Source organism: Panthera tigris, chromosome B1 (genome assembly GCF_018350195.1).
Source record: "Panthera tigris isolate Pti1 chromosome B1, P.tigris_Pti1_mat1.1, whole genome shotgun sequence".
Classification (NCBI taxonomy): domain Eukaryota; kingdom Metazoa; phylum Chordata; class Mammalia; order Carnivora; family Felidae; genus Panthera; species Panthera tigris.
In genome coordinates, this window is record NC_056663.1 from 9,621,623 (window position 1) to 9,638,000 (window position 16,378).

A 16,378-nucleotide genomic window follows, 5' to 3' on the forward strand; every position below is an offset into this window, starting at 1 on the left:
GCTTTTTCCTCCCACTGGTTGTGTGTCTGCTTTCATATTAGTATCTCACTGCGTGATTACCGTAACTTTGGAGTAGGTTTTGAAATCAGGAAGTATGAGAACTCCCACTTAGTTCTTTTTCAAGATTATTTAGGCAACATAAGGTCCTTTAAAATTTCAAATGAATTTTAGGGTGGATTTTTCTATTTCTGCAAAAACAAAAACAATAAATACAATACGGATATTTTAATACAGATTGCAATGAATTGGTAACTCACTTTAGGTAGTTCTGACATATTAAGTATTCTAATCCATGAACAAGGGAGGTTTCCATTTATTTCTTAATTTCTTTCAGCAACATTTGAAGTTTTCATTGTACAAGTGTTCCGTCCCTTTAGCTAAGTTTACCCCTAAGTATTTAATTCTTTTCGATGCTATTGTAAATTCTTTTCTGATTGTTCATTGTCAGTAGATATAAATGCAATTGATTGTTGCATGTTTGTATCCTGCAACTTTGCTCAGGTTGTTTTTAATTTTTTTGTGGATTCATTAGTTATTTCCTACATATGTGAATAGAGATAATGTGTACTGTTTTCTTTGCAGCTGGATACCTTTTATCTATTTTTTTTCTTGCTTAATTGATCTCCTTTGAACACTCAATACTATGTTCAATAGAAACACTGAAACCTGGTATCCCTTTCTTCTTCCTGATCTTAAAGGAAAATCACTTTTCACTGCTGACTCTATGTAAGCTATGAGCTTTTCATATATATATATATATATATATATATATATATATATATATATATATATATTTATTGAGATAGTTTTCTTCTCTATCTTGTTTATGTATCATGAAATAGTTTGAATTTTTTCAATTAGATAATTGTGTGGGTTTCTTTCCCACTTTATTAATGTGGTTTATTGTGCTAATTTTAGTATACTGAATCATCTTTGCATTACAGAAATAAATCCTACTTGGTCACGATGTATAGTCCTTTTACTATGATAAATACAGTTTGCTAGCATTTTTTGACTTTTTGTATGTATATTCATCAGAGATATTGGTCTGATTTTCTCATGTGTTTTTTTGTCTGACTTTGGTATCGGGTAGTGGTGGCCTCACACAGTGAGTTAAAAGTGTTCCTTTGTCCTCAATTTTTGGAAAATTTTAAAAAGGACCAGTTTTATTTTTATTTTACTGTTTGGTACAATTCTTTGGTGAAGGTGTCTAGTCCTGAGCTCTTAATTGGGATTTTGTGGTTATTGATTAAATGTCTTCACCACTTATAGATCTATTGAGATTTTGTATTTGTTCATGATTCAGTCTTGGTAAGTTTTACGTGTTTAAGGAACTTGTTCACTTTATCCAGGTCACCCTCAGCCCAAGCCCTATGTGTTTTTTTCAATTTCCCCTGCATACAGATGTTTTAAAATGTCTTCAATTTCCAAAGAGTTTTATCTCCATTTCTTCTCAGTGCCTTCAACGTTCTATCTATTAATGTACCCAGCTTCTTTTGTCCCAGATGATTGCAGGTTTGTAGGTTTCCGCAGCTTTCACAAGCGGTGTGCGTTTCTTCCCATGGCTTTTCTTAGGGAAATCGCCATAGCTGGGATCTCAGGCTATCAGATTCTTTGGGTTTAGTGAAAAAGACACCAAGTCTTCAAGGCAGCCCCTTAAGCAGGTTAGAACATTGACAATAATATTCACTCCTTTCCCCTCAAGTTCAAAGAAGAGAACTAGGCTTGTGTTTTCCCCACTGTGGTGTGTACTCCATTGGGCTGCATTGGGGAAATGATTAGTAAATGAGCCCTGCATTTTCCCACCATTTTAAATGTGGCACTTTTTTTTTTTAATTGGGCATGTGGTTTTTGTAGGCCTTTGACAATTTTCCAGAGTTTTAGCCAGCTGGTAGTTGTGTTTTCAATGTTTTTATGAGGGTACAGGAGCCTGGAGCTTAGTCTACAATTCTGATGGCTTCATTCTTTTGTAGTTATTTTTAATGTAAGTATTTGGCCCAATGAAACAAAACACTGACAGTAAAACTGATGAATGGTCTTCACCTAAAACCATAATATCAACATATGAATTTTTATAATACACTAATCTTGTATGTTTGAGGTTAAAAAGGCAACTAAACCAAAAAGGGGTTCCTATCCAAAAAGTTCTATGGTGAAGAGTTAATAGTATTCAACGTGTAAAAGGAAATTCTATGAAAGTGTTGTAGAAATTCCTCTTTGACTACCATTACCCCTTAATTCCACATCTCAGACAACATATTGCAACAATTCATTTTACATCTCAGGGATCTAGTCATTGTGAGTTCTTGGGCAGAAGATGTTTCAATGAATTACAATAATATATCATCTTTTAGGTCACAACACAGTTGGTGAATTTGCCTTTAATAAATGTAGACTGAATAATAATGTTGTTAGCCAACTGACTTCATATCAACATCCCTTATTAAAATGCCAAAAGGAAAGTGAGATCATACACATGTGCCATTACAAGGTTCAAATATTATGTGATCCTGAACTTCCATATATAAATGTTGGTAGTCCTAAAGATATACCTTTTTAAAGCATTTGAATTCCACTATTATTGTCATAGCAATCAAATTCGTTTTTAATACTTAACACTTCCCTTAAATGTTTCTTGTTCCATGATTTGTATTTCTAAATTATATTTTAGCTTATCCATCATTTAATTTCAGTAACATATGAATCTTGACTAAAAGTAACATAAAATGGTCTTGAGTGTTACAATGAAATTGCTATCCCTGGAAAACAAAAATGCAATCCTCTCTTGTAACACGTGTGAAATAAACCTGTCCAAGCACCCTTAGTAGTAAAGATACACAAATATTTCACTTATGAAAAAAAAAGAAATATTTGCTTGTATTTAAAAACGACTTATTTCTTGATCATTTTGAAACAGATATATATTTTATAGTATGTACACATACTTGTAATCCTATTTTAATTTTGGTTTTGCTCTAAAAATTAGCACTTAAACATCTAGGATTTTGCCATCTATTTTATGTGGTAATTGTGCTAATTTTATACTCTTTTAAGCACAAGTAGCATTTGTATATTAATAGTCACAAGTCACTGCTAGTAGGTAGATTAAATAAAAACTCCACTGTTCAAATGCAGGAGTTTTCAGTATTTCAAACATGTTTCATGGAATTAAGTGCTTTTATATTTTAAAGATTTTTTTTAGTAATATCTCCTTATTCAGTATTTATCCAGTTCTGTCCTTGCATTGTATCTTTGGGACAAAATCAGTTCTAGTATTTTAATTAAAATATGCTCTTCTGGGAAAAAAAAGTAAATGGCAGCTGAATATGCATTCTAAATCATCCGGTAACTATTATAAGAAAGCATCCATCTACCTTTAAAAGTCAGTAGTCTCCTGAGAAACTTAACAGAAACCCATGGGGGAGGGGAAGGAAAAAAAAAAAAAAGAGGTTAGAGTGGGAGAGAGCCAAAGCATAAGAGACTCTTAAAAACTGAGAACAAACTGAGGGTTGGTGGGGGGGTGGGAGGGAGGGGAGAGTGGGTGATGGGTATTGAGGAGGGCACCTTTTGGGATGAGCACTGGGTGTTGTATGGAAACCAATTTGACAATAAACTTCATATATTGAAAAAAAAATAAAAAAATAAAAGTCCGTAGTCTCTCCTTTTACCAGGTAAAGGTCAACCTGTTTTTTAAAATGTTGGAAACAAGTCTCTTCAAAGACACGTACTCATAGATGATTTTTGTCCTTCATGGTCTGCAATTCCAGACTCTACAGCCCTTGGGGTTTGAGAGACACAGGTTGTGCGCGAACAACCTGTGGTTCCAGGTGGAGCTCCTTTACTTCACTGCTTAGATGACTGCTTTTTACTCAGAAAGCCACAAAACTAATTTTAAGTATAAATGTGGGTCAATAAAGTTTCATGTTTTGGTTTTTTTTTTTTTTAACTCCAGAATCCTTAAATGAGCAGTCAAAACTATCACTCTGTGTTTCTTTTGCCACTAACTAATGATGGCCTTCTTCACATGGACTTTTCCCCCCTATTCATAGAATCAACACATTATCCTGAATGCCTTTCAACCTAACTAATGATTATTTTATTTCTTAACTATTTTTGCTTCATTTCACCTATGGGATTTTTTTCAAGGGTTGGCCCTTCTTTTTTTTTTTTAATTATTTTTTTTTTTGTTTTTTAACATTTATTTTTTAGAGACAGAGAGAGACAGAGCATGAGCAGGGGAGGTGCAGAGAGAGGGAGACACAGAATCTGAAGCAGGCTCCAGGCTCCGGGCTGTCGGCACAGAGCCCGATGTGGGGCTCAAACTCACAGACTGTGAGATCATGACCTGAGCCGAAGTCGGATGCTTAACTGACTAAGCCACCCAGGTGCCCTTCTTTTGTTTTTATATACATTCTGATATTTGCTTTTGTGTTTTCTATTATCACTCCTCAAGTAATGACTTTAAAATTGTTCTTTCCATCCGTGCCCTCCTTGTGTTGGTATTACACTGTTGGTTTTAAGAACAGGAATTCTGGTATCAGGGAAAATGAATTTTGCAAGCAATAACCACAATATATACTGTGGTAGCAATTTTGCAAAGGATAACCACATTTTATCATGCAACAGTATTTACTTGTTAATTCCCAATAATATACTTAAAGTACTAAGCAATAATGTGTATTATGTACTAACATGAATATGAGCAAGATCTACAAAGCAAAAAGCAGGGGTGCCCAGGTGGCTGAGTGGGTTAAGTGTGTGAGTCTTGATTTTGCCTTGGGTCATGATCTCACAGTTCATGAATTTGAGCCCCTGTCAGTGTGGAGCCTGCTTGGGATTCTCTCTCTCCCTCTCTCTCTGTGCACCACTACCCTCCCCCCCCCCCCCCCCCCCCCGCTCCGCAACCAAATAAATAAAAATAAAAGCAGAAAGCAAAGATGTGGCTAACTAGGTAAAGATAACCTTTCTTTCCAGGAAGCCAACATTATATTGTTGAAAGCAACATTTGTGATGCCATCTTTTCTAAATATTCCCAAGATGTATAAATGCCCCTTACAATTCTCCTTGGTGTAAATTTTTGGCTTGTTTTACTTTTTTATCTCAATCTTCCTGACTCACCATCATGTGACATGAATGGATTTTATTTTCCTTAAATGACTGGATAAAATCGATGTCATAGCTGAAAATAATAATTACATTAAGAATTATACTTATTATGGTGTCACATAATTTCTTTTTATAATTTAATACTTTACATAAATTATAAAATATGTATTATGTAAGGATCATTTTAAATATATAAGCTGATTATATATCAGTACAGTTATTAACATAATCCTTCACTCTCAAGTTCAAAATCTTGCATCAAGTTATCCATAAATCAAACCCAAAATTCTTTGATTTTCAAAGATTTCTTTAATTTTACATGACATCAACTTTTCAGTATCATCATATTTCTGATATTTTCTACCTTATGGTTAGATCTTCTTACAGTCTCTACCTCCTTTCTATAACCATGAATTTATACCTATCATTGCTTGTCTATAGGATTAATGCCCTCTCCTTCAGTACACCTTATGTCCAACCATGTCACTGGTTTCTTTATACCACATCTATGTCATTAGTCATACCATATAGACCAGAGACTTCAAATATCTTATACAACTACCCCTTAGAGAATTTTGCCACCCAATGCCTTGTGCATATATAATTTGTCATCAAATGTTTTTATTGTGCAATTCAAGTTACAATAATTTCCAAATATGTAAATATGGTCACTCTAAAGAAAAAAAGTGCTCATATGTAACCAGTAAGCATAAAATGTAGTCTACAGACTATGTACCATAGATATTTGATATCATCCCTCATTAACTCAAGATCTAGGTAAAAAAAAAATCTCTTAAACCAAAAAATGTCTAAGAGAAAAATATTCTTTTCTCTTCGAATGCGATTATTCCAAAAAATTTAAACTAATATACTTTATGCTAGTAATATTTTATTAACTTTCTCCAGCAAAATGTATCCACAGTGAAGTGTGTGAATACATGTATGGATGTGTATATATGTATCTGCACATAGTTTTTAAGTTTTATGTAATTCTAAGTCAAGTGTTTAAGAATTTTTCTCTGGATTAAATCATAATAATTATTAGTCATACATACTGATTCAAGTAAATTAGTACAGCATGTGTAATTTTAAAATACAAACATTTTTAAAATGTATCCTAATTATGTGGATTAGTCTTTAAAAATTTAGTTTATGGAACTCTGAATGAATACTGCTTATTGGTTGAATATGACGCTGTTCTCCATCAATTACATTATTTTCAACTGTATAACCATAACCACTGCGAAAACTTCTTATGTATAAGCAAAAGAGAAATAGCAGTGCTGTGCAATTCATTAGACACTTATGATTTACAAGTCAAAATTCATATGGTAGTCTACCATCAAAAATAAACCCTGTATTTTGATTGTTAATAACTTGTTCCAGTTTTACCTTAGTTTCGTCCTGAGCAAAGAATTGGAAACCATTTGACTTGCATATAAATCTGTTTCCTAAGCATTAGTCACACACTTTTTAATACCAACCCTGATGAAATTGTGCATTTTGTCAGGTGCTCCAGTATATTTTACATAGAGGCAATGCCTACACTAAGCATGAAGAAGAAATACCTTTATTTCAGAAAATGGGTAGAGTGGTATCTCTGCCAGATTAATTTTAAGAGAGGTACATAGAGTAGTTGTAGATTTTATGTTAATATTCTTAAAATGATCTGTATCTACATACCCCAGGAAGCATTTGTATACCCCCATTAAGTATATAAACCCTATTTTTTAAACATTTTTTTTAATGTTCATTTATTTTGGGGAGTGAGAGAGACAAAACACAAATAGGGGAGGGGCAGAGAGAGAGGGAGACGCAGAATCTGAGGCAGGTTCCAGGCTCTGAGCTGTCAGCACAGCACCTGACAGGGGGGTCCAACTCACGGACCTTGAGATCGTGACCTGAGCTGGAGTCGGACACTTCACTGACTGGGCCACCCAGGCATCCCTATAAGCCTCATTTTTTTTTTTAAGTGTATTTATCTTGAGAGGGAGAGAGAGCATGAGCAGGGAAGGGGTAGAGAGACAGGGAGAGAGAATCCAAAGCAGGCCCCACACTCTCAGTGAAGACCCTGATACAGGACTTAAAACCACGAACAATGAGATCATGACCTAAGCCAAAACCAAGAGCTGATGCTGAACCTACTGAGTCATCCAGGTACACTTGAAAACCCCATTTTAAGACCACTGCCCTCTAGCTCTTGAAATGCAGTCCAGAATTAGTTTTTACTAACTTTAAACTGCTAATGCTGCCTGTTGGTTAATGCGCATTTGTTTAAAATCCACAGACAGGGTAGAGTCACTTGAGTAATACTTACTTTCGGTAATATGTTTCTTGATGCTCAACCACATCTTTCAATGCAAATTAGAATCCCAACTATGTATTGCTTAATTAACATTTTTTAAAACATCAATAAAAAGTGCAAAAGAAAATAACATGATATAAGTAGTTTGAAATGTTAATGCCCCAAATATTTCACATTCCAACTTCAGACCATTCTAATTTATTTTGAATACAACGATAAATTAGATTACAGTCTTCTTCCAAATGGAAAGTTACACAGGTTGCAAATTAGTTGAAGCCATTACTTTTAAATTCAGTCTGTAACACAGTCAAATCCATATACATACATTTTGTGATTCCCCGCAGATATCCATATACATTCCGACAACTATATTTATGGCTACAGTTATATTTTAGGTATATGTCTATTACATTTACAGGGCTTTATTTTGTTTTTCAAAATGGATATTCCTTGAGGACTAGTGTCACTTAACTTACAAAACTGTATTTGGTTTTAGAAATAGTAAACACTTAAAAATATTTTCAAATGAAGAATAGCTATTTTAAAAAGTTGGAAACACTATCAGTTTCATGTTTTCGAGTTTAAAATAAGGCTTTTTCATAATTTTCTTTATATTTATATCCTCTAATTGTGTATGATGTTTTCTAACATTAACACTTACCTGTAGAGTTCATGTTCTAACACACTTGCTTAATTCCAATTTTAACTTTAATCTATTTCTTGACATTCAGACAATTGGGATAATGTTTATTCTCAAACTATTTATTGTTTTACATCATGAAAGTGCATGTCAACACTTACCTCAACCCCTTAGTTACTGCTTAGCTAGACAACTGTTTAACTTTACGTAAATATCTATAGAATTAATCTTCTGCACTCTTGATCATATTTTCATTCAATTGACTTCCAATTTTCTACTTTATTTTAATTTAATGCTTGAGAACTATTCACAATTTAGTTTAATATTTTCAATGGTTATATATAACTCATTCTGTGAATATTACTGCAAAATGCATTCATCTTTTTTTCATAGTGGATAATTTTTATATCCCAAAATTGTTGACACTGCATTTCAAGGTAATGATATAAATTAAAACACCTCCACTCCATCTCCAAGAGCAATTGAAATAAACACAGTAGTAAATATATAATCTATAGCAATTCTGACAAACACGTATAGTTGACTTTACTAAGAGTGAAACATCTTGAAATTCAGAGAAGGTATGGCATAATGCTGTGAAAATGAGTGTTAATATTTATGAATATGGCCACATTTCATACTATAGAAAGAAAAGATTAATCTAACACATAAAATCACTTTTGATTTCAGCTCCAACATTTTTTTCACAAGTTAGTATTGCTGTCCTTACAACAGGAGACTGGACTAACTGACACGCAGCAAATCTTTCTGGGTCTGTAAGAGAACAGAGGTTGCAAGACCATCTGCAACTGTGAAATTTGGAGATGGGGGCTTATGTACCAAGAACTCAGCCAAGATTTCCTCACCTGGAGCAGTAAACCAATGAAACTGTAACAGGCAGGAACATTTAAATGATAGTTTTGATGAACTGCTGGAGAATGAATGGAGACTCGTGTTAGAAGTAAAAACTCCTAGGAACAATAGTTTTAGAAGTGTCCCATACTTCTATGGGCTTACCTCCAGGAAAGCCTCCTAGTTATCATGACAAATATATAAGAACGTTTTCCCCTTGGCTCTAGAAAGGGGAGGGTAGAAGTAGTCATTGTGAAATATACTCAGAGACTTCTCCATGACAAACACCCAATCTCTAGGAAGAAAAACTTTGCCAGAAATTTACCTAGATTGGAGGAAGTTCATTGCTTCTACTCTGGCCCCCTCTATCCTTCCTATCTCATGAGGGGTTAAACCCCCAAGTCATTAAAGTTCAAGGCTTCAAAGTAGCACATAAGGGAATGCAGTCAGAAAAGGAATTTGGGGAGAAAAACATAAAAAGGTCACATTCACAAGAGATGAGCTCCTTAAAAGACTGAGATGTAATCAGGATTATATAACACTGTTTCCATTCCCTAACTTAGTGCCACCAAGATAGAGCACAAGTATAATAACAATGGTGTATAGCTGAAAAGCAGCAAGATACAGGCTCAGTTTGAGAAGGAGTATCTAGGGAAGCCCAAAGTCAAGAGGCAAGACAAAAGAAAGACCAGAAAAATGTGAAATCTCTGGCCCCTATACCTACAGCAAATAAACACAGTCCAACTCTTAGCCAGAGAAACAAAACCTCACACCATTATGGACTTTAAACAAACAATCTCAAGGTTGCAAGGCATGACAAAAGATCATAGAAAACATAGTCTGAAGAGACAAAACAATTACCAGACTAAGACTTAGATATGACACAGACAGATGTTGGAATTATCCATTAGGGAACTTAAGAAATTATGATTAATATGTAAAGTGCCATAATGGAAATAGTGGTTCAATGTGCATAAATTCAAGAGTAAATCAAGTAAAAATTATAATCAAGTATTAAAATGAAATGTTAGAAAGAAAAAATACTGTAATGGAAAAGATGAATAGATTTAATGGTCACTAAACAACATAGCTCATGAAAAAGCATCAGCCTTAAAATAAGTGTCCATGAATATAAGAGCTGGTTCTTTGAAAGGATAACAAAATTGGTAAACATTTAGTCAGACTCATCAAGGGAAAAAAGACAAGACTCAAAATCAGATATGGTAGACAGGTAACAACTGACCTCACAGAATTACATAGGATTATGGGATTACTATGAAAAACCACATGCCAACAAATTGGAAAACCTAGAAGAAATTCTAATTAATTTCCAGGACATAAAATTTTCCAAAACTGAATCAGGAAGAAATAACAAATCTGAACACATCAATCACTAGGAACAAAATTGAAATGATGATCAAAAAATTGTCAACAAAAGTCCAAGACCAAATGGCTTCACAGGTGAATACTACTAAACATAAAAAGGATTAATACCTACCCATTTCAAACTATTCCAAAAAATAAAGAATGAAGGAAAACTTCCAAATTCATGCTATGTGGCCATTATTACAAAAATACCAAAATCAGATAAAGACACTACAACAAAAAGAAAACTACAGGCCATTCTGTCTGATGAACACAGATGCAAATAATTCTCAACATATTATTAATCAAGCAAAATTCAAGAATACATTAGAAGTATCATTCACCATCATGTGTGATTTATTCTGGGGATACAAGGAAGGCTCAATATCCTCAAATCAATCCATGTGTTGTATCACATTAACAGAAACAATAATAAAAACCCTATTATCATCTTAATAGATGAATAAATACTTTGACAAAATTCAACATCCATTCATGATAAAAGTTCTCAACAAAATGGGTTTAGAGAAAACCTAACTCAAAATAATAAAGCCATATATGAAAAACCCACAGCTAACATAATATTCAATCGTGAAAAAATGGAAATGTTTACTTCTAAGCTCAAGAACAATCCAAGGATGATTCCTCTCAACAGTTTTATTCAGGATGGTACTGGGAGTCATAGCCACAGCAATTAGACAAGAAAAAGAAATTAAAGCATTTTATTAAGGAAGAAGTGAAACTTATTATTTGCAAATAGCATGATAATATATACAGAAATTCTGAAGATTCCACTGATAATATTTTAGAACTAATAAATTCAGTAAACTTGCAGGAAACAAAATATGCATAAATATACTGCATTTCTATAAATAATGTAGCAAAAAGAGAAATTAAGAATAATCCCACTTACAGTTTTACCAAAAATGAATAAATACAATAGTTAGAAACAAGGAGGTCAAAGACCTGTACTCTGAAAACTATAAAACATTTATGAAAGAACTTGAAGTCCACACAAACAAATGGAAAAAACACACAATGCTCATGGACTAGAAAAATTAATATTGTTAAAATGACAATATAACTTGAAACAATCTACATATTCAATGCAAACCTGGTGAAAATACCAATAGCAATTTTCACAGAACCATAACAAAGACTACGTAAATTTGAATGGAACCACAGAATATCCTGAATAGTCAAAGCTATTTTGAGAAAGAGGAGCATAAGGAGAGATATCACACTCCCAGGTTTCAAGATAAACTGAAAAGCTATGATCAAAACAGTATGGTACCGGCACAAAAAATAGACACATAGATCAATGGAACATGATATAGAGCCCAGAAATAAACCCACACTTATAAAGTCATTTCATCTATGACAAAAGAGACTATGCAATGGGAAAAATACTGTCTCTTCCATGAATGATACCAAAAAAATTCAGTAACCACACGCACAAAAAGTAACTGAACCACTTTCTTACACTATGCACAGAAATACAATGGATTAAAGACCAAAAAATAACACCTGAAACCATAAATCTCCTAAAAGAAAAGATGGTAAGCTCTTGGATATTGGCTTTAGCAACATTATTTCTAGATATATGTCTTCAGGTGAGAGAAAGAAGAACAAAAATAAAGGATAGGGGCTATACCAAAATTAAAAGCTTTTGTAAATAAACATTAAAAACTTTTAAAAAAAAAAGGGGGGGATGCACCTGGGTGTTTCAGTCGGTTGAGCGTCCGACTTCGGCTGAGGTCATGATATCACAGTCTGTGAGTTCGAGTCCCGCATCGGCATCTGTGCTGACAGCTTGGAGCCTGGAGCCTGCTTTGGATTCTGTGTCTCCCTCTCTCTCTGCCCCTCCCCCGCTCATGCTCTGTCTCTCTTTCTCTGTCAAAAATAAATAAACATTAAAAAAAATTAAAAAAAAAGCTTTTGCATAGTGAAGGATATCATCAATAAAACAAAAGGCAACCTATTGAATAGGAGAATGTATTCACAAATGATGTATGAAATAAGGGGTTAATATTCAAAATATATAAAAAATTATACTATTCAACACTGAAAAAATAATAATTCAATTAAAACAAGAGCAGAGGACCTGAATAGCAAGTTTTCTAAACAATACACATCAACAGCTAATGACAAGAGGCTCAACATCACAAACAATCACAAAATACAAATTAAAATCAAGTGATATACCATCTTACACTTGTCGGAATGGATAGTATAAAAAAGACAAGAAATAACAAGTGTTGGTGAGGATATGGAGGAAGGAAACCTCATCCATTATTATTGGAAATGCAAATGGTGCAACAACCATGGATATCAGCATAAAGTTTCATCAAAAAGTTAAAAACAGAAATATCATATTATCCAGTAATTCTATTACAAGGTATTTACACCCCAAAAATGAAAATTAATTTGAAAATATATTTGCAGGGGCGCCTGGGTGTCCCACTTGGTTGAGCATCTGACTTCAGCTCAGGTCATGATCTCACGGTTCATGAGTTCAAGCCCCGTGTAGGGCTCTGTGCTGACAGCGCAGAGCCTGGAGCCTTCATATTCTGTGTCTCCCTCTCTGCCCTTCCCCTGCTCATGCTCTGTCTCTCTCAAAAATAAATAAATGTTAAAAAAAATTAAAAACAAAAGACATATACATCTCCACGTTTACTGCAGCATTATTTACAATAATCACATTACAGAAGCAACCTAAGTGCCTACCAATATCTGAATGAGTAAAGAAGTAGTGATTGATACACACACACGCACACACGCACACACACATATACAATTGTACAATTTCTCAAGTATAAAAAAGAGTGAAACGTGAGATTTGTGACAACACAGATGAACCTTGAAATTATTATGCTAAGTGAAAGACGTCAGAAAAAGATAAAACCTTATCATTTTATTTATACAGAATTGAAAAAAAACGAAACAAACATAAACACAATCATAAATACAGAGATCTGGTGGTTGCCAGAGGGGAAATTGGTGGGGAGATGAATGAAGTATGTGAAGGAGGCTAAGAGATACAAAGTCTCAGTTATAAAAAAAATAAGTCATGAGGATGAAAAAAGTACAGTATAGTCAACACAGTCATTAATATTTTAATAGCATTGTATGGTGACAGATCACGACCACACTTACTGTGGTGAGCATAGCATAATGTACAGAATTGACAAATCACTGTGCTGTGTATTTGAAACTAATGTAACATTGTGTGTCAAATACACTTCAATAAAAAAATTAAAGAATGTATTGAATAATTACAGCACATGGGATAAGAGAAATGCATGACAGTAGTATCTGAAAAGACCGAAGACAGGAATTGGGAACGTTCAGTCATGGGGTACTTGCACTATGCATGAAGTAATTAGAGTATTACTCAAAGGGGGACTTAGAGCAATTAAAATGCACACTGTAAACTCTAGTGCAACAACCAAAAAAATGAAATTAAACATAAGTAATTGATATGCTAAGAGAGGGGTTAGTACAGAATCATATAAAATACTCAGTTAAATACAGAGAGAACAGGGAAGGAAGGGAGCAAAACTAGTAGCAAATGCAAGGACTAGTCATCAATTATAAACACCTTAAGTGTGAATGACACAGATATACCACTCAGAAGACACAGATTGTCAGAATGGGTTAAAAACATCAACTATATATTATCTACAAGAAATCCATTTTCAATACAAAGACTTATGTTAACATCAAAGAATTCTAGAAAGACATGCCACACTAACACTAAAAGAAATGTGAAAGAGCTGGAGAATCATTGAATTTAACATCGGACTTAGGAGAAATGGAATGTGGGCTATATGGGAACTTTGTACTGCCTTCAAAGTTTTTCTGTAATTTGAAGAGTATCCTCAAATCGAAAAGTTTGCTTTTTTTAAACAAGTAATTACATTAAAAACATGCTATTAAGCAGTAAAAGCAGTAAATCTAATTTTGAGACTGATAATACCCAAATATATGTTCATACATAGAAGAGAAAAAAATAAAGAATATTCTTCAAGTCATTAATCATAAAATGACTTTGTAGGCCTTTCCTATTATATGTACTTCTAATGTTTAATTTCCTCTCATGCATTCTCTTAGGGCTGATCACTAGAATCAGGGCTTAAGAAATTTTTACATAAATGATTTATTGCAAATGTGTTTTTGGATACAAGGAAGGCAAGGAAGTGATGGGAAGGAAGTGCAAGGAAGTGATGGAAAGAAACAGGACATAAAAAGCTAGACAAATAGGTGTGGCTCAGCCTGATTTTCGAGTTTGAATAGCACTCTGTAACTGGCATGCCTTGATGTCAAGTGCCTACCTTTTACACCCCATGAGACACTCACAGGCCCAAGACTCCACTGTGCCCAGGCTGTATGTATCAGAACAACACAAATATCACATGGATAAATATTACATGGGGAATGTGGTAATTAGGAAACAATGACAATTTAATGCAGGCTGTTCAACCCATTTCTTGATAGTTATGTTCGATAAATCCATCATTTTTTATTTCACTTCTTTTGCTATTTTTCATATAACCCATAGTGAAGGACTTTCTACTATTTCTGTACTTTCAAGTAACAGAAAACGCTGACACAAACCTTGTTTGTGCAAATGTTTTTCCAAAACAGATTGCATACTGTACCTAGTTATTACTTTTTCTTTATTACTCTCCCGCGTGTTAAATGTCTTAAAATTAGGCCCAGAGTCTACAAAACAGGAAATTAACTACGAGCTCTCATTCCAGAGGAAGCATAAATTGTCTATTTAAATGATTCTCTCTTCTACAACTTTGTTAATTATCTGATTTTACTCCATATTTCTAAAGCTAAATCACTACTATCCATTTAATTTAAGCTTTTACAATGCAAAAGTAGAGTTGTAACAGAGCAGCTGTACTGAAAAGGCTATTTGCTTACTTAAGACTATTGCTTCAGAGACACTCGGCCTTCAAAGGAAACTTACTTAACTAGGTACTATCAGGAGTAAAATAAAGTGACATATTTTCTCTACGAAAATACAAAAGTAGTTTTTACTCTAAAAAGGGTGCTATCTAGGGGTCCGGAAATGGCAGAATTGGAGAATCCTAAGCTTACCTCATCCCATGGATACCCCTAGAGAACAACCACATCAGTGTAAATAACCCAGAAAATGACCCAAAGCCTGGTAGAACAGACTCTCCACAGCTCATTTCAGAGACAAGGCTACACTGAAAAGGTAGCAAGGGGAGAGGTGTGATCAGAAACCCAAGTGACCCATGAGACTGTCCACGGAAGGGACACTGCAACTCTAGAGAAGGGAGAGGAGGAGACACCACACCAAGTGCCACAGACACAGGGTCCCACACTGTGAAGACAGGTCTGCATAACACCTGACTTTGAAAACCAGAGGGGCTCAAGTTTGCCAGTCCTTACAGTCAGCAAGGCTTAACACCTCGAACCTTACACATCAGCCGGCTCGGCTCAAAGAGAGCCAGAAACTGACAGGGAAGTGAGTCCCCACCTTTGAGAAGACAGCACAACCAACAGCCCCACTCAGACCCTGCACAGAAGGAGTAGTGTGAAAAATTCCTGGGGTATACGAGAAGGAAATTTATTTGCTAGTCTCAGAATATGTGCTGGACATGCAGGGATCATTAGGGGACTCCTCCAAGAACAGAGGAGCTAGAGGGTGCCGTTTCCCTTTCCATCCACTAGTCTAGACACACGGACACCTATCTGAATAAGAGCAAACCCTCCCCATCTAGCTTGCTAACAATGCAACCTGCCTTAGCACTCTCAGGCAGAACCACCCCCTCCAACCTGTGCTTGGCCGCTCTCCAAAGTCTCCTGGTCCCCTCCCATAGCAGACATGTGTAAACCTAGCTAACACTGTGCACCCTGCCTCTGGGTTCTCTTGTGGACCTGCCCCCAACCGACCTGCCCTCAGCAGGAGTCTATCCACAATACCACACATATGGCATCCTGCAAGCAGGCCTGACAGTGGCCAGCACCGCTCCAGAGTGACCCTTTCCCTGGAGAAAGGGGGAGATAAGCACAGCAACTTCAACCTAGCCCCAGTAACTGGCTAGGGGCACACATCTGATCTGACTGCA